A 24,355-nucleotide genomic window follows, 5' to 3' on the forward strand; every position below is an offset into this window, starting at 1 on the left:
CTTTACTTATCTTTTCTGTAGATTAACCAAGTGAGAGCACATAGATACTGCACATGAATATAACCAGTTGCAAAAAAAACAACTTTAAGTGTCTCTGGTGCAATGCTTTCATGCACAATTTGGTTATAATGTCATCAATCTCAGACGCAGAAAACCGTCACACTAAACATTTTAGCTGTAAATTGTTTTCAGAGTAAACAAATAAAGTTCTTGGAAATGATTTAAACCGCTGCAAGATTGTGTATAGACCCAAACAATTCAAGGGAGCCACCATTTGTTTTCTCTTCCCCAAGTGCCCAACTAAAAGCGTATATGGGGCTATTAGAGTTAATTGCAGCTTTTGCAAATGAAGAAAAAGGGACCACTTCCACCTATTTTCTGACAACGAAGGAATTTCTACAATTCTCCTCTGTCAGATTTAATTGCCAAAGCAACAATCTTGCTTAAGATTTCAACATTCCTTTTTTCATCAGCTCGAGCCAAAGCAACACAGGGTGTTTGTCCAAGCAGGACATATTTACCAACCCTAAGTTCTGCTAACCATAAACAAGTGCGCCCTCCGCAAAAGACACTGCCATTGAGAGGAGCCTTCAAAGGCTGTTTAGTAAGCCATCCATTACATTAAAAGGAGACATGCCTCCTCTTCTTCTTTAATGTAATTTTTGCAACCCACTTCTGAAGTGGAAAAGCTAATTCAACATGCAGGTGATATTCCATTTAGCTTCTCTAAAGCCAACCTGATGACATTAAGGAATTGGTGATTTATCATGGTGTAGGTTTTTTTCTGAAGGATTTTTAGCAACTTAAATCCTTTACTTTCAAAATGTCATTATGTATCGTCCATGAGCAGCTTTCTGACTGACCTCAAACAGTGATGTGAAAAGTACAATTTCATGCATGTTGCACTTCACTGAGATCTTATGTTCATGTTACCTGTTAACTTATTATCAATATATGTCCCTGTCATTTGCTAAATACATAGATAATTGGGTGAAATGTTCAAATTACTGTTTTTTAATTTACTATTAAAAATGACTCAAACAATAAACAGATTATACAAATATTTTTTTTATTAACTTACTGTCAAATGATTAATTGGCAAGCGAAGGCCTTTAGATAAATGCACAGTGGTTAGACTACATATAAAATGAAGCATGATTGATGATCCAGTAGTTAGGTGAAACTGCAGCTGTTATGGTTGTTTGCTTTTCCCTCTTTTTCCTAAACCCAGTGTAGCGGCACAGCCTTCTCATTTCATCCTCAAGGACAAACAGCTATTTGTTCTGTGCTTAAAGATCTCCAAGCCGTAGCGCACGGGGTAAGGCAGGCGCTTGGATGACTGCAGGCTTTGATTATGTCTCAGCATTGTGGCAAAATTGATGTTTCAGTTGACATATTTCCACTGACTTTAGTTTGCAGTGCTTTTGCAGATGGGCATTCAACAGAATCAAACACAATTACGTAGTTTAAACTGCAACATGCTTCTCCTTGTACTTTGCAGCACCTGTTAGTCTTTGGTGCACTAGAAGCATTATCGCCTCCCAGTCGAAACACCCTCTAGAATTGTTAATGAAGAGTGAGAAGGAACCTGCTACTGGGGCCTTTCTTTTGCAGTGTGAAAAATGCTTGGCACAAAGCACATCCACTTCTCCATTATTCGGCCCGCCACGCCACAAGGCTAAAATAAACATTTCGAGGCCGGGGCCCACATTGCCATTATAAGACCTCCAATAAAAAGCATATATAGAAACACACACATATTTGATCTGGAACGTAACCGGTTGGATGTACAAGGCTGAGAGGCTATCAGTGTGAGCGAGGCCTGGTTATTCTGCTTCTTTAATCCTCCTCTCTTGAAAGCAGACGGTATTGACTAAAAATCAAGAGGTGACACTTTGAGAAAGGAACGGATGCTATAAATACCCGCCCTAGCACAGGGCTTACTGATGGCTTTTTAAGCATGTTTTATGACATTTCAAACATCCGTGTTTCACTGCAGCCTCCACTGATTGGGATTTAACAGACGGCATACGGTTATCTTAACCTGCCCACCCAGTTGGCATACTGACCACTAACAGTACCTTCAGGGCAGCCAGAGTGACCTCCGGAGATGAGAGGCCTCCGGACAACTAGGCAACAACACGAGTCCAAATTGGAGGCCTGTACATCAGAACACGAAGATAATGGCGACGGCCAGGCGGTGGAGGAGGGCAAGGGCAAAAAATGAACTTCCATATTTACCATGGTTAGGATAATGCCACTTCTTGGTTTGGGAGGGAAATCTCACCGTGGTGTGACACTGAGCAATAATACAAGTTGCCTGAGAGAATCATATCAAATAATGTACGCTCTAATAATTGCTCGTTATGCAGCTATTTTTAATAAAAATAAAAAAAACTGCTACACTTGCAAGTCTGTGTTATCATGAACTATGTCCCTTATGTTTAAGTCACCGAACACGGTAGCTGAATGAAGCATTTATCATGTCATATGCAATAACCGGTTGCCACAGAGGTCAGCGGGGTTCCACATGAGCCTTCACCACAGAGAACAACCCGAGCGTGCGAGGGATCAGAGTTCCCCTCTGCTCTTGATGAATCCGGGAGGATCGTCTCTGTTGCTCATGATCTGATGCTCCGGTAGTAAGCTCTTTTCCCCTCCCATTTCCTGCCTGGTGAACTGAAGCCTCCGATGATGTCCGTACTGCTATTTATACGCTCACCACTGCTCAGCACATTTACCGGCATCCCATAAATAATCAGCCGGTATGAGAGATCGTGTGCAAGAAGAGTGGGATTGCTCCAACTAAGCACTGTTTAAGGGTTACTAGTCTCACAGAGCAGTGTTTCACGTTCTCAAGGTCACAGTTCTGACTCTCCTCACACGATGTGTTGCACATGAATACGACTCAGCATCTGGTATGCTAATATTAAATAATCCCACTGCTAGTTTACCCGTTTTTTGCTTATTGTCTAAAGAAATTAATAAGAAACTCTACAGCATCCTCAGATGCTGCTGTAATTGCAAACAATGTCAGCTGCATTCAATACCATGAAAAGCAGCAGACTGTTTCCTAAATGGCTGCGAGGAGAATCAAGTCTGTCCTTTGAGCAGCAAAACTGTTAATGTGCAGGATGTGCCATGGCCAATAGCACAAATAAATACCACCCCAAATGTGATTATCCAACAAATATTCTTCCAAGGGTACTTCATGTCCCTGTTTAAATGGGGTTTTTTTTCAAATCAGCTTAGTGTATCATTATTTAGGTAAATAAGGTGTTATTTGGTAGTAACTTGTGTTAACACCTTCGCTTTGGTAGGACAGCCTTTCTATAGTGCTTTACAAGATTTCAATATACAATAAGATAATAATGAAGCCAAGGGGGTCAGGGCCACGGCTTCCCCATGCAGCTGCTTTGCTTTGTAGCTGCATGGAGATGCAAAAAAACCAAAACTTATACAAACAAGTCATTGCACTGATGAAACCAATTATTGAAGGCTGTGCAATTTGAATTAAAAAGACAAAGGCCGAACCCAAAAAAGGAGTCGGATGAAAGATAGTTTATCCATCTGTCAAGGTGGAAAACGTCTAGGGAAAAGCTTTTAAGCTTTTAAGTATTCCGTAGATGCAAAGTTAAAGGCATTTTGAGGATCATTTTAAACACAAATGTGTCATTTATGGCCACAGCTCATTACCAGCAATCTAATGATGTAAACAATGGTATGCTTTTGTTGTACAAAAATATCCTATACAGGAGAAAATATTTATTTTCAAAATAGAAAATTATTATGAAATGGGTTGACTGAAACAATGATAGATCCCTTCCTATTTAAGCATGGAGGCACGCAAGGCAGTTTTTCACGAATAGAACTTGTATTTCTATCATTGTCAATCTCCATCATAGTAGATTATTTCACAGTTTAGAAATTGCTGGACATGTTGTAATTTGAGCTCTTTTAAATTGAATCTACCGTAGCCCCTTTCATTAAAATATAAACTGTAAGTAAAGGTAGTTTTCTGTTCGGTGCTTCACAGAAGAAAACCATAACTTTTGAACTGAACACAACTGCCAGGATGGGTTAGATGATATACTACAGGCAACTTTCACGACCAAAGTGAAGAAACTGGAATGCTGCAGCAACACATTATGACCGGATACAATGAGAACACGCAGAAATATGTTGCATTAAACACTGGCTGCCGTTTCCAATCTGTTATGTGCAGGATTACAAATGCTTGGCGGTGCAAAAAGGAAGCTCAAACAATGCCACTTTCAACATGTTGCAACATTTGAATATGTAACGTCAACATTGTGCCTCCAGACACGATTATTTTTATGCAGCTCTCACTGACAGTCATAGTTAGCTGGACTTGGACAGGCTCGCTTTGTCACACTGATAAAGAAGTGTCTCCACAAAACACCAGAAACGTCCCGTTATGATCCAGAGTCTTGTTTTAAACGGGATATTTGCACAGTTCCAATGTCTGGTTACTCCAGTAATTTACTTAAATATCTGCAGGCTTCATAAACACCACAACGTTGGCATTAGGAAAGCAAAGAACAGCCCCGGAATTCTCTTAATGATATTTTATTAGACAGGATAGCATTTCGCCAACATTTCCAATACTTTTTGTCGTTATTTGTCAGCGGATCGACAGTAAGATTTATGTCACTACAGTGGTTAACAACAGCAACCTGCCAGCTACCGCACAAGCACTGTGATCGGCAACAACAACAGTAAGCCTGCAAAACTGTTATATCCTATCCATTTATGTCAGCGTATTGACATCCTTGCTAATATTAAAAGGGATTATGTGACTTAAGTCTGCATGTTTTGCATGCCTGAAGAAGTGTTCTACTTGGATGCAAGCTGATCTTGCCGTGCCAGTCAGCTCTGTCTGAATACTGACTTCCTCCTCCGCAGATAATCCCGTGAAGAAGACAACTCTTAAATGCCTAACATCGTTAACACAGCTCTCTGAATTCCATGAATCAGAATTAGCCACCATGGAGGCCCAATCCACTTTTTCCACACGTCTCTGAAGATGTGCCATGACCATGAATCAGGTTCCAAGTGATTAGGATAAAAAAGCACCACTGATAAGGAATGCGCTGGTGAATATGATGCCATAAAAGGCAGCTGGAGAGGAAACCAGCTAGTTGATGTTTTCATGTTAAGGTATCTTACAATATGCAGGATAAAGAGTATTATTATAGCAGCAAAGAACAATTTGCCCTGTCAAGATATAATGCAGTAATTTCGAGCTGAGCTGAAAAAGAAGTCGACCTCCCTCTGTGTGTTATCTGAGCTTGTCCTTGAATTGTTTACAGCAGCAGTTGTGCTCAATTTTAGCCCATGTTGGCGCATTGGAGCACGTGGTTAGCTCGGCGTTCTCACACCGGCCACAGCAGGTAATGCCGTCGCAAAACCGACAGCGTCACTGCAGAAGCGCTCCTCCTCCGGTTCTCCCGAAGGTAAACACCGTTTGCTCTGTCAGCACATAGTTTGAACAGTTGGCTGCGAGCCGCCGGATCGGCCGTCTTCCAGCTGAGAGACGCAGAGAGCAAAAAAAGGTGTGCTTACAATGTTGTATATAGCACTGTTAAATTACCTCCAATTTCCTAAATGGATGGCTTTTACAATCTAATATTGTTTGTTGTTCATCTATTGATGAAGGTCAGGCAATCCATACAGAAACATCTCAACCCTCTCCTAGTCTGCACGACAGAAAAGCTGCAGATTTCCATTGCAAGGAAAATTTAAAAATAAGATAAATTTGAAAAAAATATGTTTTGATAAAAAAGTAAAGAAAGCTCACCGTTTACTGCAGGGATTAATGAAAACACAAAAACTATATTTTTGACAGAAATCCTTTTTCTTGTATACAAACAGAACATCATCCATTTTTCAAGACTGATTCAAATCCATTCAAATTGCTTTACAAATTATTTTACAAGAGCAAAACCATGTTAAGAAGAAAAAATGTAATGTTGAGTGTTCACCTTTATATTTGAAGTCCGTGAAAATGTCTGGTGCAGAACATGTGTTCCAGATCAAAAGGCTGCAGGAGGAGAGGATAAGAAACATGAGCATGTGTCTGCATGAGTAAATGACATTACTGGCCAAAAGCTCTCAACGCCACCCAGCAGATCGTGAGGAGGGGCCGCGGGAGGCAGAGGGGTTACGGGGAAATGGGACTGTGGTCGACTGTTTCCAACGAAATATCAATCAAAATGGTATGCTCTCAAGCACTGATGGAGTCTCCCACCTCAACAGAGAGCTACTCGGAAAGAGAAAAGATTTAAAATATTTAGTAGTTTGGAACGACTTTCTAAATCATCACCCTTTATAAAGTGGTAATTAATCTATTAATAGACAATGAATCATTTACTGATGCTTCAATGATTGGTGCAACCGATAAAGCCATTTATGGCAACTTTACAATGCCTAGTGACAAGAAAAGAAAACCTCAATAATCAGAATGAGATACTAAATTATACATACAAATATATATGTATAGAAAGAGAGAGGGAAGGAAAAAGAAAGTGGGGGAGAGAGCTATTAAAAGGCTTAAGCTGAATGTGTGATCAGTACACATGGAAGAGAGCTTGTCCACTACCATTCACACCTTTGAATAGTGGATACAGACTGTGATCCTTTGAACCCTTTTGACAGTAACGTGTGTGCATGCAGCATTGCCCTATACTGAACTCTACATATACTCTGCCCTTTGAAAAGCTCTGGTGACATATCCTTGGTTATACCACGTCCCACATAGAGTAAGACTGATGTTAACAATGGAGCTAAGCCTCTGACACCTTTATAGTCCGGATTCCTGCTCCCTTTTACAATCGGAAGGCAAATGGATTTCACCATTTGGGTAGTGACTAAAATGAAGAATGAAGTTAAATACCGTTTGAATGTATTTAAGTAGAATGAAACATTTACTGCAAATCTACAGCCAGCCTATTACGCAGTGACGCTGTTGTAAAAAAACATATGCATAAGGAGTGCAGGCCATGAATCAATTTAAATCACAACGAAAATACGAAGTACAAATCATAGCCTTCTTAGAAAGAATAACATCAGCATTGAACAAATCCTTCATGGCACATTCATTTAAATGAGGTAAAATGTGGTTGGCGACAGTTTACTGCATTCCTACCTTAGTTTTTTTTTTTTCAATCGCTAACAAGCACTTACCCATACTTCAGAAATGTTTTCTAAACTCTTAACACAGACTCACACCTACAAGACACGAATGGCCAAATTGATAATTTTCTTCTCAAAAACACTTTGTTAAATATATACTAACTCTTAATTTCAAAACAGAACACATCTTTCTCTGCACACACCAACTTTACCAAAACACTGGAAATCTGACTCAAAATGAAATTATTCTGTCAAAGAATACCATTTGTTTTCACTTCACAAGGTACATGCAGTCAAACGAAGTACACCAGGTTTCAAAATTCTGGCTATTGTTGACATTATACAAACTGCATATACTTTTATGTTTCAGGTAACATGCAATGCACCATTTACACTACATTCATTGGTTTGGAACTGTATGTTCACATGTACAGTAATGTTCACATTCAAACGCATTCCAGTAAAAAGCAAATCAGTTAATTTTTCTTAACTGTTTACCAAAGAAGGTACAGTAGAAACAGTATAATAGAACAGAAAAGGTTTATTTTATTTTAACAAAATATCCATGAAACACACAAGCATTCTGAAAAAAAAAGAAAAAAAAAGCCAAAAGCCCAGATGAAAAGGGGGGGAACTAAAAATAGCAAAAAATGTATGCATCTAATCCCTGCGATCTTCAGGGCCACATGTTTTTGTCAACATCACATCTGACATCATCTAAGGCGATGCACCTGGGATAAAACCGCTTGGCATGTCGGATCCACCCTTGGCAATCTTGAACTGTGATGTCCCTGCAGCCAGCATCCATGGCTTCAAGGAGGGACATCTGGTCATGTGGCTGATGGTCATAAACCTTCCACCTCCATGCAGAAAAGAACTCCTCTATGGGGTTGAGGAAAGGTGAATAGGGTGGAAGGAAGAGACTCACCAGTATTGGGTGAACTTCAAACCATGCTGTTATTGCTTGTGAATGATGGAAAGCAACATTGTCCCAGGTAATTACAAAGGTCCTCATGTTTTCACCCTCCTGACCCTGCTCTGTTACCAGGCGCTGGTGGCGATCATTAAGAAACGCAAGGAGGCCCTCTGTATTACAGGGTCCAACCTGGCATCTGTGAAGGAGTAATCCTGCATTTGACATTGCTCCACACATAGTAATGTTTGCCCCTCTCTGTCCTGGCACATCAACTGTGGCCCTTTTTCCGATTAAATTTTGTCCACGTCGACGCCTTTTGGACAGATTCAATCCTGCCTCATCGATGTAAATGAATTCATGAGGGGTCTGGTTGGCCTCCAATTCCATAACTCTCTGAAACAAAGTTTATGTCATTACTGTGTTGGTTACCTACTTGCAAAGTGCAAAGCTTATATAACTGGACATTGAATCGAATACACACTATACCTGGACATATTGTCGTCGTAGCTCCTTGACTCTCTCACTAATCCTCTCAAAGGGAACAGTGTAGAGCTGCTCCGCACTCTGTTTGGACAATGTCCGCGTAATGGTTGTGAGGCTGATGCTTTCTATATTGGCAAATATCTCATAGTCCTCCACAATTGTAGTTTTAATTTCATGCAGTTTAATTGCATTATTTGCAATAACCATTTCTACAATGGCAAGCTCTTGATCATTATTGAGGAGCTTTCCTCTTCCCCCAGAGGGTGGAAGACGTTGCATTCTTTAGAGAAAAAAAAAAAAATCAACATATGCATTACTGTATGACCTTATTGACATTGTCAAATGAGAATAGAAACAAACCATGTAAAATGCAATACTTACCTGTTTGTTTGTCGAAAGATATGAATAATAGAGGCAACCGTTGACCGACTCAAATTGGGTTGGACTCTTTCACCATCCTCTCTTAGTGAGAGACCGTGGTTGATTACATGGTCAATGATAGTGGCACGAATTTCATTACTGACTACGGTTCTTGCAGCCCTTTGAATGCCACCACCACGCATTCTTACACCTCTACCTTGCTCTCTCCTTGGGCCGGCTCCTCCTCCTGCACCTGCACCTCTCACTGCACCTCCTTCTACATCGCTCACTGGACCTGCACCTCTTACTGCACCTCTTCCTGCACCTGCACCTCTCACTGCACCTCCTTCTACATCTCTCACTGGACCTGCACCTCTTACTGCACCTCTCACTCTTCCGCTCACTGCTCCTCTTCCTGCACCTGCTCCTCTCACTGGACCTGGTCTTCTCCCTGGGCCCCTTGCTCTTGCTCGTCCTCGTCCAGAATTACAGTGTTTGTCTTTTTCTGTTTCCAAAAACATCACTCAAAGTCCTCCTTAAATAAGCCAGACTGGAATCAGCTGTTGTTGGCCCAATTTACCCAACATAAATCAGCTGTGTGTCAATTATTCAATAGTTTGTTCATTATCAGCTGAGATATATTGTTTTTGAACTGATATCATTGCAGAAGCAGAGGTTTTTATACTGTATCTACAGTTTGGAATATTGTTTTTGCTATTGTGGGATGGTGTGTGTTAACATTTGTGAATACTACTAAAACAATCCATAATTTTGTTGGGAGGTATGTGTTCACTGACTGCATATTTTGTGAAAATGACATGAAATGTGTGAATGGTATGGTCACAAAACACCGATGCTGTGCTAATTGTGTTTAGAGTTTTGAAAATGTGACAACTGTTTGGACAAACGCTTGTTAGCGATTGAAAAAAACTGTAATTGCAAACAACCTATTTTTTTGGGTATTTGTATGAATCGGAACTACATGCCCTTGTGTTACGATGCCTGTGACATCTGAGAACAAGAGAGGAAAGAGGTTTGTTGATTGTTAATTGCCCCAGAAGCAATGGAATGTCTTTCTAATGTCTTGTTGCACCATGATGAGAGAATCAAGCAGAGGAGTGAAAGGCGTTTTGCTCCAGCAAGGTCAACTGTTCCACCTTGATGTTAGATTGAAGTGGAGAAGAGCTTAAAGGAACTTTCTTAATAGCTGTTTTAAAAGTTAGGGGTGGGCCCAACAACAATAACTGAGAACGTACTGTGTTTTAGTGTAGCCCTGGAGTGAAGCTATTTCATCTTTATCGCCAGAACAAGTAATAGCTGTACAAAGCATTTTTTGCTGCACAGATCCAAAGTCGTTGAGGCAGTTTCCCTGAATTTGACAGACTCCATTATTTCTGACAGTGTCCTCTACATATTCTAACAGAACCAATAATTAACGTGGATTGTCAGTGATTTTTTACGTTACTGGTGGCGTCTTAACCGGGCTGGCAGAAAACCAAAAGTGCATGAGTGCAGCGATTTATCATTCATTTGTCATCATTACATTTGGGTTTCTGAAGGGGATCTAATTGTATAACATAAGCCATGTTTTATCCCTTCTGGGGAATAACCAATGGCATAATACTCACCCTGCAGAGTTTAAACCTAGATTTAAGATTGGTGTCACTGGAGTTAATCCCATTATAGGGGCAAATAGAAGCCAGGGTGAAAGAACGGATATGTATAGAGAAGGAAAAAAAAGGATCAGTGCACAGATTCAGCCAACCACACTGTGTAGGGTTGAACTCGCGGTTTAATGGATTAGACCCAGTCAGGCTGTGATGATTAACGTGACCCCCTTGTTGGAAAGCTGTCCCCTAACACCTCAAAGCTCAGGAAATATGTGATTGTTCTTGATCTGGATCATAGGAGGTTTGCTTCCAAACTGTCCTGCCATCGTGGCCACAAGACAAGGCCCTTTCTCAACCCGCGGATCCATCTGTGAAAGGCAGATGACGGGGGAGTTTGACTGGTACAACACACCACGACATGACTCACAGATGGGAGCCAGCTCAGGCAGGATTTGTCACCATAATGGGAACGGTGTCTGTATGTGTGCGCTGCATGTGTGTGCCCGTACTTGCGTGCCTGCACGTCTTGTGAGGGTGCCTGTGAGCACGTAAATACATGAGTGGTGAGACTGCGGTGTTGACTTTCAGCAGAAAAGGGGGTGGGTGGAAGAGAGGCGCTTTGACAAGTGCATGATGCACGCTCCTGTGACGGCAGCAGCCATCAGAGAGCCGCGGTCTGTCAGAGACCGCTAACTTGTTGTAAATTTGCCCCCGACCCCGGTCACTGGGCCTAATCCGGGGTTCAGCAAAGTCCTTGATGCATAGCCCTTTTAAATGTACACCGGAGTATCATTCTGACTTCTGGGGTTTTACTTTTCAAAGCAGACTGGCACACAGGTTGTACCATTGAAGAGTCGGGTAGAGTGCCGAAGGTAATTGAAAGCATGTCTGTTCCTGCAGCCGCTCCTCCGTTTGAAATGAAATGTACTGAAAATGTAGTTGACTATCTAAGTACTCATTTGCCAATTTCCGACATGCACATGAAAGCACAGAGCAGTCGTTTGTTTCTTTCTTCCTTAGATGTACCCATTATTTAATTAGCAATAGCAATTAACTGTGACTGACAACATATAGAATATGACTATCAAGTGATCGACTACCAATTGTGAGTAAACTAATTTATAATCCCCGGTAAATTGTCTCACTGTTTTGAAAGAGATGAAACACAATTGCCACTGATAGGGTCAGGAAAATGTACACAAGATTTACAGTAAATGGGTGAAAACATGCAGAAGCAGTAACAAGGCCCCTTAAATGCTCAATTAGTCAATTGCTGTTACAGTGTGTGCGAGCCAGTGGGAGACGTTTGAGCAGAGCTCAGGCTGCCTGACCGGAGCATGTGAGTTAACGTAATTAAAAGAGACATCAGTTAAGCCCTTGGAGCTTACCATCTACGATAGCTTCAAAAATCCCACAGTAACTTACTTGATATCCTACCATTAGACGCCAGCTCAGAATGAAACATTTCATAAATGTTCATGGAAATGTAAAGAAAGCAGTGGACACTAAAGTCCAAATAGAGATTGAAATAGAATCAAGGGGGAATAAATACAATTTCATATATTTCATAGTTGCACAATAATACAGTATTACGAGACAGGTTTTGGAGCACAACAGTTGTATTTACTCGCATACTGTTGCCTAAAAACCAGATATGGCAACATTAAAGGTCGTATTATGATTGTGTCACCAACTACCTTACAGTAGGCGAAAGGAAAAAAGAGTCCTCTGACTCAAGGTTAAAAAAGAATCACACAGTAATTGCTCTGAATATGTCGGGAGAGAATGAAGGTCAGGGCTCCATTCTTTGCCAATATGTTTACCAGCTCAAACTACTGTGTATCATCGCTTAGCTGCTTTTTACTGTAAATGGTAGATGATGTAAACCTTGTCTGGCTCATGGTATTGCGAGGAGGTGAGCACTTTAACGAGCATAAACCATTCAATGTGCCCACTTATATACATGATTGTAAGTGATGTAGGTGAAAATATGACTCTAAGTGGGTAACATGGATTTGGAATCGACGGCGCAATTTCCTCAGGCTCCCGTCTTCGGCCTCCCTGAAAACCTAAATCACAAAGTTACTACTGAAACTACAACTACCTCAAACTTGTGGCTGAGGATGAATGGATTTAAAGCAATTAACCTTATCAAAAAACATTGGAAATACACCAAAGGCCTCTAAAATACTTGCACAGAAACTCAACGACCAGTCTTTAATATATGTAACAAGCTCAAGACAAATACTGAAAATCTTTAGTCAGAAGATTACAAAACTTTTGTAAACTGAAATATTTGACACAAGTTTAAAGGCTGCTACTCAAAAACACTTTTCTTCATTGAGTTATGGAATGCGGCAGTCTATAATTAGAACACCAAAGCGTCTGAATCCAATATCAAAACATGTTACTGACATTAGTGACTGAAAAACATTTTGTATAAAATAAACATTTATTGACTGCAAAATGCCAAAAATGTCTCCTCTTTTAAGTAGTTTGTATAAACGCCAAGGGGAGCCTGTTGAAAACATCATTCAATCTCAATCTAAACCTCTCTTTTCAGGCAGATAATTTGCCATGAAATTACAACGTATTTTTACAGCTACCACTAAAGTAAAATAAAATATGCAAGCATAAAATCATACCGTTGTAAGTAGACCTGAACAGCCTATAGAGTGGATTGTGTTGTTTTATGAATTCCATACTGCTGCTTGCTGCAGTATATTCCTGTGCCTGATAAATGACTATGTACTTTGAATGGACTCAATACTAAATAAATCTTAACCAGTCCCTTGAAATCAGATTTGCTTCACCAGACCATAAAACTCTTTTCACAATATGCCCTCCAACCTTCTGGAGAATAGCCAACCTCGAGTATATTATGTGTTTTGTTTGAGGATTTTCATACTGAACCTGAGTGCACACGTCACCGCCCACAACAATACTGCACCTACATAGTTGGGAAGAATGTCCAACTCTCTCAAAGCAGCTTCTTTGTGAAATATTGCCTGGACAAATTATCGTTGGTGTAAGGGAAAAAGTGTGAGTCCTATTTACTGTTTACGGAAATGCAAATCCTTATTTAAACCAATAGAGTTGATGAAAACCAGCATTTGTTCCGTGGCGTCCTTTGCGATTGACAATCAGGCCCATTTTTAATCTTTTTTCTTAGCCAGCGTTCTGGCTCACTGAAGGAAACTAAAAAGGAAAGAAAGTTGCCATCTGTCTGCCATGGAATCAGGAGACTACCATCTCTGACCATCTCTGCTGCAGAATCCAGAGCTGCTGCATAGATGCAAAAATGGTAGGATGATACACCTCGTATGCCTGAGAAAAGAGCAGTGTGGGTGTAGCATTAGTGGAGCTCTCCTCTGACAAGCAGCTCTTTCAGTTGTCTTATGAAAGCAACCTGCCTCTGTGGCAGAGGTGACTACATTGGGGTGTTTGCGGAAACATGAAACATTATATTTCAAGTATTGCTCCAGTTTGTTTTAAGGTCGCCATAATGTGTCTGGTCTCTTCGCTCCTTTTTTTACAATTTTCCTCTGTAAAAAAAACAGTTAAATGTTGGCGTTATCTTCACACTTCAGCAGTTGCTGCTTAAACGCTGTCTTGGGACAATTTTATTTGGAAAAATGTCTCTTAGCCATTGCCTGTCTAACACCAGAAACTGTCACAGTCGAATGTCGCTCTGTCACACTTCCCATAAGCTCAGTGGCCGCATCCCCAGCGATGACTATATATGCTGAACGCAGCTTCAACAAATTAGTCCCAACGCTAACATTTTTTTATCATGCAGCAGAAGTCATGTTGTCCACAATTGAAAGATCTGGAGTATGTTGTGGCATGTTGGCTCTCGTTACTGACAGAGAAAGACTGAATAAAAGCCCAATGGGAATATTTGTCTGCATATTTCTAAAAGAGCTGTGAGTTGAAACCCGAGACGTGCTTTTAATTAACCGCAGGGAAGAAGTGAAAGGGGGAGGACGTAGGAAGAGCGACTGCAGACAATCAACATAAATATCCTACAACGCGATCGGAAGGGAAGGCAGCAGCGTTGGACTGCCAGCCAAGGGTCTGATTAATGACAACTTTGTAGGCTGGAGATCCCTGCTGCTCAGAGCGCCCCGGAAAGTAGATCATTCTTTTACAGATTCATTCATTATAAATCAGACAGGAGACATTATCTTAAGGAATATCGTTGTGTATCTAAACCAAACTGCCAGTAATATGTTAACATGTCAGGATGACAGACTGTTAGTTTGTCTCTCTTTGCATATATTTAATGGGGAATAATTATTCAGAAAATTTACATAGCAATGAACCATGCAAAATTACTCTGTTACCTTTTCCTGCATTGAAGATTTAAATTGAGGTATTATCAGTCAAATGTACTTAACAGTATTAAACATAAAAACACTTCCAGGAAAGTAGCACATTTTTATCATTGCACATTGTATTGGAAAAGTTTATTTTCAGGTTACCAGGCATTAAAATGTGAGAAAATGTTCGTGGTAAAAATTATGTTATTGTCTTGTCTTTTCAACAATGATGAATCATGTTTTGACCAACACAGTAAGAAGAAAAGGTAAATTATATGAGGTGGAATGAATTAGTACAAAAGTACAGTATGCAATTCTAAAAATGCAGGGAGGACAAGTATGAGGTATGAAATATAAATACTAATTTAAAGCACATGCATGCAACTGTAAGTTGTTATATTCCACCACTGCATACATTGCATTATCAACAAATACTGTAGGTACTTTTATAGTGATGGATGAGATTTGTAGACCAAGAGACAAAGACCAGAATGGCATCATACAAGAACATAAATTCTTTTTTTTTAAGCCAAAAATGAGAAAGAGCTCTTTGTCATACAACCTGGAATGACATGCACGTCAAGAGAGCAAGCTTTGTGCGAAATGGAAAAGCGGCTGTGACAGGGTCTTGGATGACAGAATTCAATTTGAATTGAGTTGGAACTGCTCTAATATTAACAAATGCATGCTGAAATTGTAAAGAGCGTTAAACGATTACTCTCCAAGCCATGCATTGTTATGAGATAACATTTGTGTATCAATCAATTGTTTTGCAACTGCAAATGTTGATGCTAGTGTTTGTGATTCAATTTTAAATGGACGGGCTGAAATATGTTTGCAATGAACTAAAGGAAAAAGACAATAAATGGAAAATTGAAAATGAATTTGTTCAATGGGTCACTTGTGTTAACAACATCACTGTGTTTTTCATTTGTTATCTTTTTTCACACTTTGTCCTTTGGCTGTGTTAGGAGTTTAAGCAGAAGAGCACGCCGAGCGGTAGTGATTACAACATTTGTGATCATGATAAGTGGTAGAATTGTAGTTTGTGTTATAATATATTATATTAACATAATAGATAAGAATCAATGAAATGCGATGGATTAAGAAGTGTAATAATTAAAATGTGAGAGGAGAGGTTCAGACTGCATAGCTGGAACAACATTTACTAATAAACTCTGTGCTATTTAGTACTGAAATCTGCTCTCATTTTGCCGAATTACTGTAGCGGACTCATACAAACTTTAGTTGTTAACTGTAACCGTATTTTAATATATTATATATTCAAATGTGACCAAAGGCATTCACAAGAAAGTCTTCTGGGATTGTATGTTACTTACTTACTTACTTACTAAAAATAGGTTTTTTATTCTTTTCTCCTCTGCAAAAAGAAAGAAAGAGTGAATTATTAAGGAAAATGAGCCACTGGAAACACGCAAGGATCTACAGTTCTACAGTTAAATATTAGCATTTTGAAGGAACAGCTCCCCATGTAAGATTGTTGGTATTTTTATTAGGTAAAGATCCGCACAGATTGTACAACATGTAGTCAATATTATGTTGGATGACTGTGATGAATGTAAATGCACATCTCACCGTTCTCATTGGTAGCAAAGAAATATGTAAACTAAACTTTTATAGTGTTTTTTTTTAATGCTTGCTGTTGGGATTAGACGTTTATTCACTTAAATCTACTGATCATTTTACAGTGTAGTTTGAGATTTGGGAAAAAATCTTTCTCAAAATTCTATCTACTTACTTCCAATTACTTCACCTGTGCAAAGCTGTTTTATTTGTGTTCTTTAGTTTTTATACGCACAAACCCAAACTCCTGTTGTCAGCCTTTAAAATCCCCTCATTGCATTTGAGATACTATCAGTCCATGTTGTCCCATGCACCCGGCTTAACTGAAACCTAATTCTCTGTATTCAACCTCAGCGAACATCACTTGCATTGTGATGAGGTGGATTCACAATAAACACATTTATTGTGAAGCAAGTGCAGCAAATGTTAAGCTGGTATGAACAGTAGCTTTATTAACGAACACTGCTTCCTGCGTCAAACAAAAAGAGCCGAAAAAACGGATACGTTGCCGTTGTGTGACAGAATGACTTCTGGCAAATGATCATAAATTAATCAATATGATACACGGAAGACTGGTGGCACGACGCCTTGAGTCAATGAATGGAGCAGAAAAAACACGTTAACATCCTTCTTCCAGGGAAAGAACAATTTTCATAAGATAACATAGCTTTCTGTGACATTTTCATATATACAGTGTCTAAGTGATTCAGTGATGTTTAAGTGATTCAACATTTCACGTATTTAATTTAAAAAAGGCAGCTTAATGTCGTTGGAGGAACTGAAATTTCAACCTGAGCACAAAATAAAGAACATAAAGCCAAGGCAGACAAATATATTTTCATATGCAATGCATACTGTGATCACGGTCTTTAATCTTGTGCTCCTCTTTAGTAAAAAGTAAACTTGATGTTTACTGTCAAGCAAAAAAATTGAAGCACTTTTTATTTTCCCAGAGCCAAACAGGTGTGGCCAAAACCTTTTCTCCATTAACACATTATTTCATGTATACAGCTTCTTTATTGGCCTTTACCTTCCTTTTCGATCATCCATAGATCATTTAACATCTTTTGATTATTTTTGTCTTCAGCATTTAAGGGGCAATCAATGGAACATAAAAAATACCAGTATCAGAACTTTGTTGCTTTGCCGCTGCAATTAATATGTAACAAAACATGCAAAAATGTCTTTGAGGGCATAAAGAAATCATAAAACAAAGCTTGTCAACACTAGTAAAGGTGAGAGCTAACTCGACTTTATACCAGTGTGTGTATGACAGTTGCTTTGGTCCGCCTGAAACTGAAACTAGTTGCTGGAGGCAAAGTGCAGGCAGTGAAACACTGTCACACTTCAAACAGCTGTAGACCTTCCCCAGTCCTACTTCCACTCCAGCCTCATTTAAATATTATATCCCAGGGAGCTCCGGCTTTGAATTCGCTCTACTTGTTTTCTCATACGTTGATGTCACCTGGCACTGAAATACTTCTTTGTCTATATAGCAACAAAGGCGTTTTTGTTCCAAGTCACATGTTTCTCACGAACAGCAGGTCTATACAACATTAAATGTGGTGCGTATGCCGGTGGTTCGGGGATAGAAAACATATTTTTCCTCTGCGCTGTACAATTACTTGACCAACTTGTGTGGTGGATGTTGCTGCTTGCTGAACATTTTTTGGCCTCTCGCATATCAACCCATGCACACCATGAGCTCAGCTGCAGGGTCATAGAACCGAGGACCATCGCTCATAGATATACCTCTGCTTTAGTTATGTATATCTCCGGAAGGCGGCGCAGCGAAAAGAACGTCTCCCTCCCAACACCTTCGGCAGCCTGCTTTGTTAAACCGACTCCACCCCCCCCCACACCTTCAACTATGTCCTGAAGTAGCCGCAGTGTAGAAACCTTCTCCTAAAGGGTTGATGACAGGGGTCGAGCCTGCCTCCCTGCACTCAGCTGCCAGCTCTGAATATTTTATCATCTGACTCTTGTGGGCAGCCTGCACTCCGTCCTCAGGGCTGATGAGTGGACCGGTCTGGGCAGCAGCAAACCAGAGCACTATTGATCTCTGATTCAACTGCAGCTGTCTGCCCTCGTATTTCAATCATCACCTGCAGAAAAGAGTCTTAATCAGCCTTGCAAACTACCGTATTGTTTGCTCGCACTCCCCTTGCCTGACAAACTGTATTAATTCTCATCAGATGTGGGATTGTTGTTGTTGTTCCTGACGTCCCTGACGGAACTGTACATGATATCAGAAGTGCCCCTGGGGCAGTGAAGTCTTACACGATGACAGGACGTATCGCTTGTGGTGTGCGAGATGGGGCAGCCTTCTGCTATGCTCAACCTTTTTTCATTTTTTTTTCAACTATAGTTACAGTAACGCACATTTGGACCCAATGGCGGCAAAAAGCTCTTCACCACTGCGCATCTATAGTGGGATTAAGCCCGATGACGACTGCTCTTGGAGGTGGATTGCTGTACTGAATAGACCCTTTTCCTTGTGAGCAACTAAGCATGATTCTTCAGTAAGAGAAATATATTTACATTAAGTTTTGCCACTGATTTCATTAAAAATACCAAAGAAACAAATCCCGGATTAATAAATAGTAATGGTATTATAGTAATGGTAATTATACTACATTCAGGTAAGGTTTCTGGTTATTATTTGTTATTGTTATTGTATTGTTATTGTTATCTGGTTATGTAACTTGTGGACAATGTGAAAACAAACAGAGACTACTGAATACATCGGCTGTAGGAATATGTACTGTAATCATGTACTGTATCTCTAAAGCAATGGTCATTTATTGTACAAAAGCTACAAAACACATTCTAAAGGACCCATCTCTTCTGACAATAGTGTGGTGGAAATTTGTGGATTTATCATTTTTTATTTTTTGAAAATAATACAGTGGTTCAATCATAGAGTTTCACTTGCTTTATGCAAAAACAGCCCTTGTTTTGAAAATTAGCTGAACTTAAGACTGAAAATAAGTTTGAACTTCCTGTATGTAAACTTAAACCTTCATTTAAGCCAGTTTCACTATCAAAAGGACTGAGGGTGTTATAACTTTGATTGCATGTGCGGATCAACTCTTAACAGACACATTAAGGATTTCATGACATGAACCCATCTCAAGCTGTAAGATTTTGTTTGACGGCGATGGGAGATGTTGCCCCACTTTCTGCTTAACCCCCTTTGGGAACGGTCCTCACTCTTCCCCACTTGCTTGGTTGAAAACAGAGAGCTGGGCGCGGTGAAACAACCGCACTAAATACAGCCCTGCAGTTACCATAGAAACCATAGCTGGTGCATCCCTGACTAGTCCTACTGTATTTCATTTTGCACTTGACCCAGAAAAACACCGGGAGGTTGATGTTTAGGCTCTTCCCAGTCAAACTTTTGAGCATAAGTGAAATAAGAGGCAGGAACAATAAGCTGCTCGCTGAATGAGCAATACGTGAGCAAAAACCTGACGCCTTCTAAACGAGACAAAAGGGGAGGATGCAGATGTGTGGAAATATGGAGAGAAAAAGGGAAGGTAAGAGAGGTAAAAACGTGCACACGAGTGATGAAGCCAAAAGCGCTTCCGGCAGAGTGAATTTACCATGACAACAAAATTGAGTAGCGCTGTGAGGCTGGCCATGGCTAAACTGGTCTGGACAGCGCAGGGTGGGTTTTGAAATTTATGAAATCCTATTTGTGACACCTTTGCAATGATGAAGGACAATGTGACATTGACGTTTCTTTCCTTTTCGGACTAGTGTAGCAATGCTGTTGCTGATGTTATGTAATGCAAGGTGCTGCACTGCATCAAATAGCATTGTTTCAGAGACAGCCTTTCCCGTTCCTCTTTAAAAATTCAGAATTTTGACCTTATGCATCAGGGGCAGCTAGTCAGTAGTCAGAAAGCTCCGTTTTCATTCATAACATTTCCCATGTACCGTTGTATTTGCCCCCCGTGGAGGCATTTCAACGTGTTGATTTTATACGGCACTCTCGGTTCCACTGGGATGTCATTACAGTGTCCAAATAGCGAGCATTGCATTATACTGCTGCCAGGCTTTAATCTGCTGAACATCATAAAGCTTTTAAATCATTATCACTCACAAGTATCAGTGATGTGATTGTATCACAACGTACATGATTTCACACAGTCTTGCACTAAATAAGAATGGCACGGAATCGGCAAGCAAGTTTGTGGTGAGTATGTGAGATTGGTAAAGGAAAATGTTCAATATGTTATGCAAGGAGTAGAGAAATAAGGGACTGCAGAATACGTTTCCAGTGATAAAACCACAAATGTTGAGTATTTATGAAAACAAAGTCTACATGGTATTAAAGAGTCAGTTTATATACATACTCTGATGAATGTGTAATTTAGCTTACAGCAGCACAAAAGAAAACAAAAAGGGAAAAACTTGACCAATAAATAAGTGAAATCATTTTATACTAAATAATAATAATCTCTTAAATATTTGTATATTGGGAAAATAATGCATACCCAGAAATAATGATGACAACAGTCCACTGTAACACATTTAAAAAGTTAGTGTCATTTGTGTGGCCATTACACTAAGAATGTTACAAATGAATGGCAAGGCAAGGCAAGGCAATTTTATTTGTATAGCACTTTTCATACACAAGGCAGACTCAAAGGAATAACTAATAAATAATAATAATAATGTTGAAAAGCCCAGGGGGGAGTTTGTGTAATTTTTTGAACTGTTCTTTCACATAACATTACCCACATTACCCAGGAAAAGTGGGAACATAGTTTAGGTCGATTTTTGAGCTTCCAGAGAAGGAATGCGGAATGGGTTGAGGTACATTTAAATTTATCAATATGGAACTATAGGATATAGAATTCTAATGAAAATGGTATAATTTCCGTCCATCTTCTCGTGCCCGGACCCATAGAGCGAGCACGCAACTGTTTCCACTCAAGGGGAACAATTAATGCTACCGAGGAGTTGATGGATGCATCCTACCCTGATGTAAGCCTAGTATTTTGGGGCATTACCTAAAATTTGCCTCAAAATTGCATTATTAAACTTTAATAACAGCATTGCTGCACTACTGCACAAAGAGAAAGAAAGAATGTTGAAATGTTTTTAAGCCCACAATGATTGAGTAATTGATTGATTCATTCAATTATTTCATCATGTCTGTACCTCAATGGTGATTTAAGTCCCACATCCCCCCGAGGACGCGCAGAACAAAGGACAACTATACAGAAGTGCCCTTCTAACTGATACATATTCAGTTTTGCAGGCCACCATTCTTGCTCATTCAATAGCTGCTGGGGGAAAGAAAAAAGGGCTTCTCATTCAACCACACGTTCAATGAGCGCTGAGAGTTGAACCTCTGCTGGTCCGACCATCAGCTTCCCACCGTTGTGTTATCTTACAGCCTTTAGCAGCAATCACTAATAAAACTTTAAAAATGGTCCACTCTATGGACTAATACGGACTATTAATCAATCAGCCATTCAACAGCATTAACAGACAGGCCAAGCAACATAATGTAAATTTGACTCATTTTCTGATTATGTTTTTTGCATTGAGCTGCAGTGCTCCATAATTACTGTCTGCAACTGCGTGGTTGCATACTCCTGTTTTTGTTTTTAATGGTAATTTGAATGGGATTTGCATCCAAGCTGAGGTTGCAGGATGGGGCTGATTCAGTCTGCTGCAGTATATGCCTGATGGCATCATATTACTCTGAATCTTCTATAAACACTCAAGCAGTAAGGCACGAGACTACTGATGTCTTTGTAAGTGTTCCTTTGTAGGGAAAGGAACACGTGTTGTAGAAACGATACCACTTAAAAGGGCTTCGCAGCATTAAAAGCGCTCAGAGAAAAAATGTTACGGCATGAATGTATTTACACTATGAATGAATTAGACAGGCCATTTACTGCGTATAGAATATACCATCTTCCATACAAAAGCAACAGTAAATCTGTGTACAATGCAGGACTACAAAAGGTAGTACGTCATCTGGAAGACTGAAAGTAGATAGATTTAAAAATGTTGTGCCTAAAAGCAGAAAGAAGTAAAGAGAAAAATTATTACACACTTATTTATATAAGCATATATATAGCTCTTCATATAGTAAAAAGGGAACCCTAATACATATCGAAATAGGTTTGCATAGTTGAAAACATCTTAAGTTAGACATGATTACATGAATAAATTAATATAATGTCTTGAGTTTCCTTTCATTTCAAGTTTTAATTCAGTGGAAATCCTCTGCAAAGAACACAAAAGAAGATCAGACAAGAAGAAGAATTAACTGGGTCAGATATAACCCCAGTAATGGCAGGCTTTGAGAGATGATTAATGATAATTTTATGGCTCGATAAATAAAATGAGACTTGGTGTGTAGGCTTAAAGGGACTATGGTCAACATAGTCCCTTTCCCTTTGCAGAAATCCAACAGAAAATGCATGTGGAGTGGAGCTTTACATGAGACACAATCTCCATAATCTGGAAGCAAAAACAATCTAATTTACAGTATGAGCATAACTATTTGAAAATGTTCATTGGGGTAAATATGGACACAATACTACAGGGAATCCATTAGCATACTTGATTTAGTCACCTCATCTTGATATCAAAGGTGTGGAGTTTAAACGATGTGGGAAAACAGTTCAGAGCTGAAAATATGTTATTAGTTGCATCATGAAAAATGGCATTTCTCCCCTGCACTCAATCTTATGGAAGAACTTTAACATTGAATCTTTCTCTAAAATAAATTACATATATAATACATTAGTGGCTTTTTTTCAAGTTTAGTATGATTAAACATAAAAAGAAACACTTCATCTCTACAAGTATTTTCATTTGGCATGTTAACATACTAATCATCATAAATACCTGAACTGACAACATGCATCCAATTACACAGAACACATGACTCCCCGTTCATTGTTTTCCCCTGATGAGCCGACGTCAGCAGACGTCATTAGCATGAATGATTAACTGGCTGGGTTAACGGCTATCCTCCTCTAGGGAGGAAGCCGCTTGTAAGTCAAATTGTGTTCTCTCCAAAATCAGCGCAGCAGCGGGGTGCCGGCTCTGGTGTTGGTGACACATCGTTCGTATTAGGTGGCTTTTGTTTGCGGTTACACGACACGAGCGAGAGAAACAATGAGGACGCGAGCCAAAAGTCACCGCGGGGAAAATGTGTCACAACATAGCGACGCTGGGAAATTACGATGATTCCTCCTGTGTTGAAGCACGCCCATCTCACATTCAAAATGGGGGAAAGTCTTCGAGCTGTTGGGATGTCGGTAATAGGATGGCAGCCACAACCCATTAAAAGCAACTTAAAGAAAATCTATTTTGAATCTCAAGATCAAAGACATGTCAGTCAGTGGTAGACAGTGGGCTGGCACTGGGGATCGCTCACTCCGCATTGCACATTCTTCTTTTTCTTTGAGGCATCCGACAAACACACGCACACCAGGTGACAGATGTTCGTTTCCTCTAGCTACCATGCAGTGTTTGTTACATTATCCTTAGACCGATGGTGTGTAATGAGCCGTATTGTTGAGTTTCTCTTCCAAACCCATGGGCTGACAAAAAAAAAAGGATAATTGTATATTTGTAATTTCCTAATAGTGTTTAGGTTCTGCAGAGTCTGCAGAGTGAACTCCATTTAAGAGTGAGAGGTCACAGAGCTGCTTGAAGTTTCCTTTCATTCTCCGAAGGCGCGGTAAATATTCGGCATATTAACAACAGGCAGTCGAAGGGACACTTTCACCATCAGATGCTGTTGTTCTCGTGCAATTCCCAGACGGTCCAGAAGGACAAACTTCTGTCACTTCTGTCACTTCCTTGAACTCACCAAATCCCAGTCAGCGGTCGAGTGACTCCTCGTTCTCGGTGAGAGAGACGGCCGCTGCTAATGGAAAAGAAGT

At 39.9% G+C, this 24,355-nt stretch overlaps 1 protein-coding gene and 1 long non-coding RNA gene across 3 annotated transcripts in view; both read right to left on the reverse strand.

Moving 5' to 3' along the window:
* The window catches only part of lrfn1 (leucine rich repeat and fibronectin type III domain containing 1), an 89,456-nt gene that overhangs the window by 44,733 nt on the left and 20,368 nt on the right, over positions 1-24,355 (reverse strand). Inside the window, exon 2 of one of the 2 annotated variants that reach the window (XM_040181448.2) lies at positions 6,006-6,064. The exons of the other annotated variant lie outside the window; for it this stretch is intronic. The gene's annotated coding sequence lies outside the window, so the exon portion shown is untranslated. The remainder of the gene's footprint in view (positions 1-6,005; positions 6,065-24,355) is intronic. 2 annotated transcript variants of the gene reach the window in all.
* Positions 7,382-9,307, reverse strand: LOC144388938 (uncharacterized). Its single transcript, XR_013453198.1, has 2 exons — positions 9,258-9,307; positions 7,382-9,173 (listed from the first exon to the last, which is right to left on the reverse strand). It is a non-coding gene; the product is annotated as an uncharacterized LOC144388938 (long non-coding RNA).

This window comes from Gasterosteus aculeatus, chromosome 1 (assembly GCF_964276395.1).
Source record: "Gasterosteus aculeatus chromosome 1, fGasAcu3.hap1.1, whole genome shotgun sequence".
NCBI lineage: Eukaryota > Metazoa > Chordata > Actinopteri > Perciformes > Gasterosteidae > Gasterosteus > Gasterosteus aculeatus.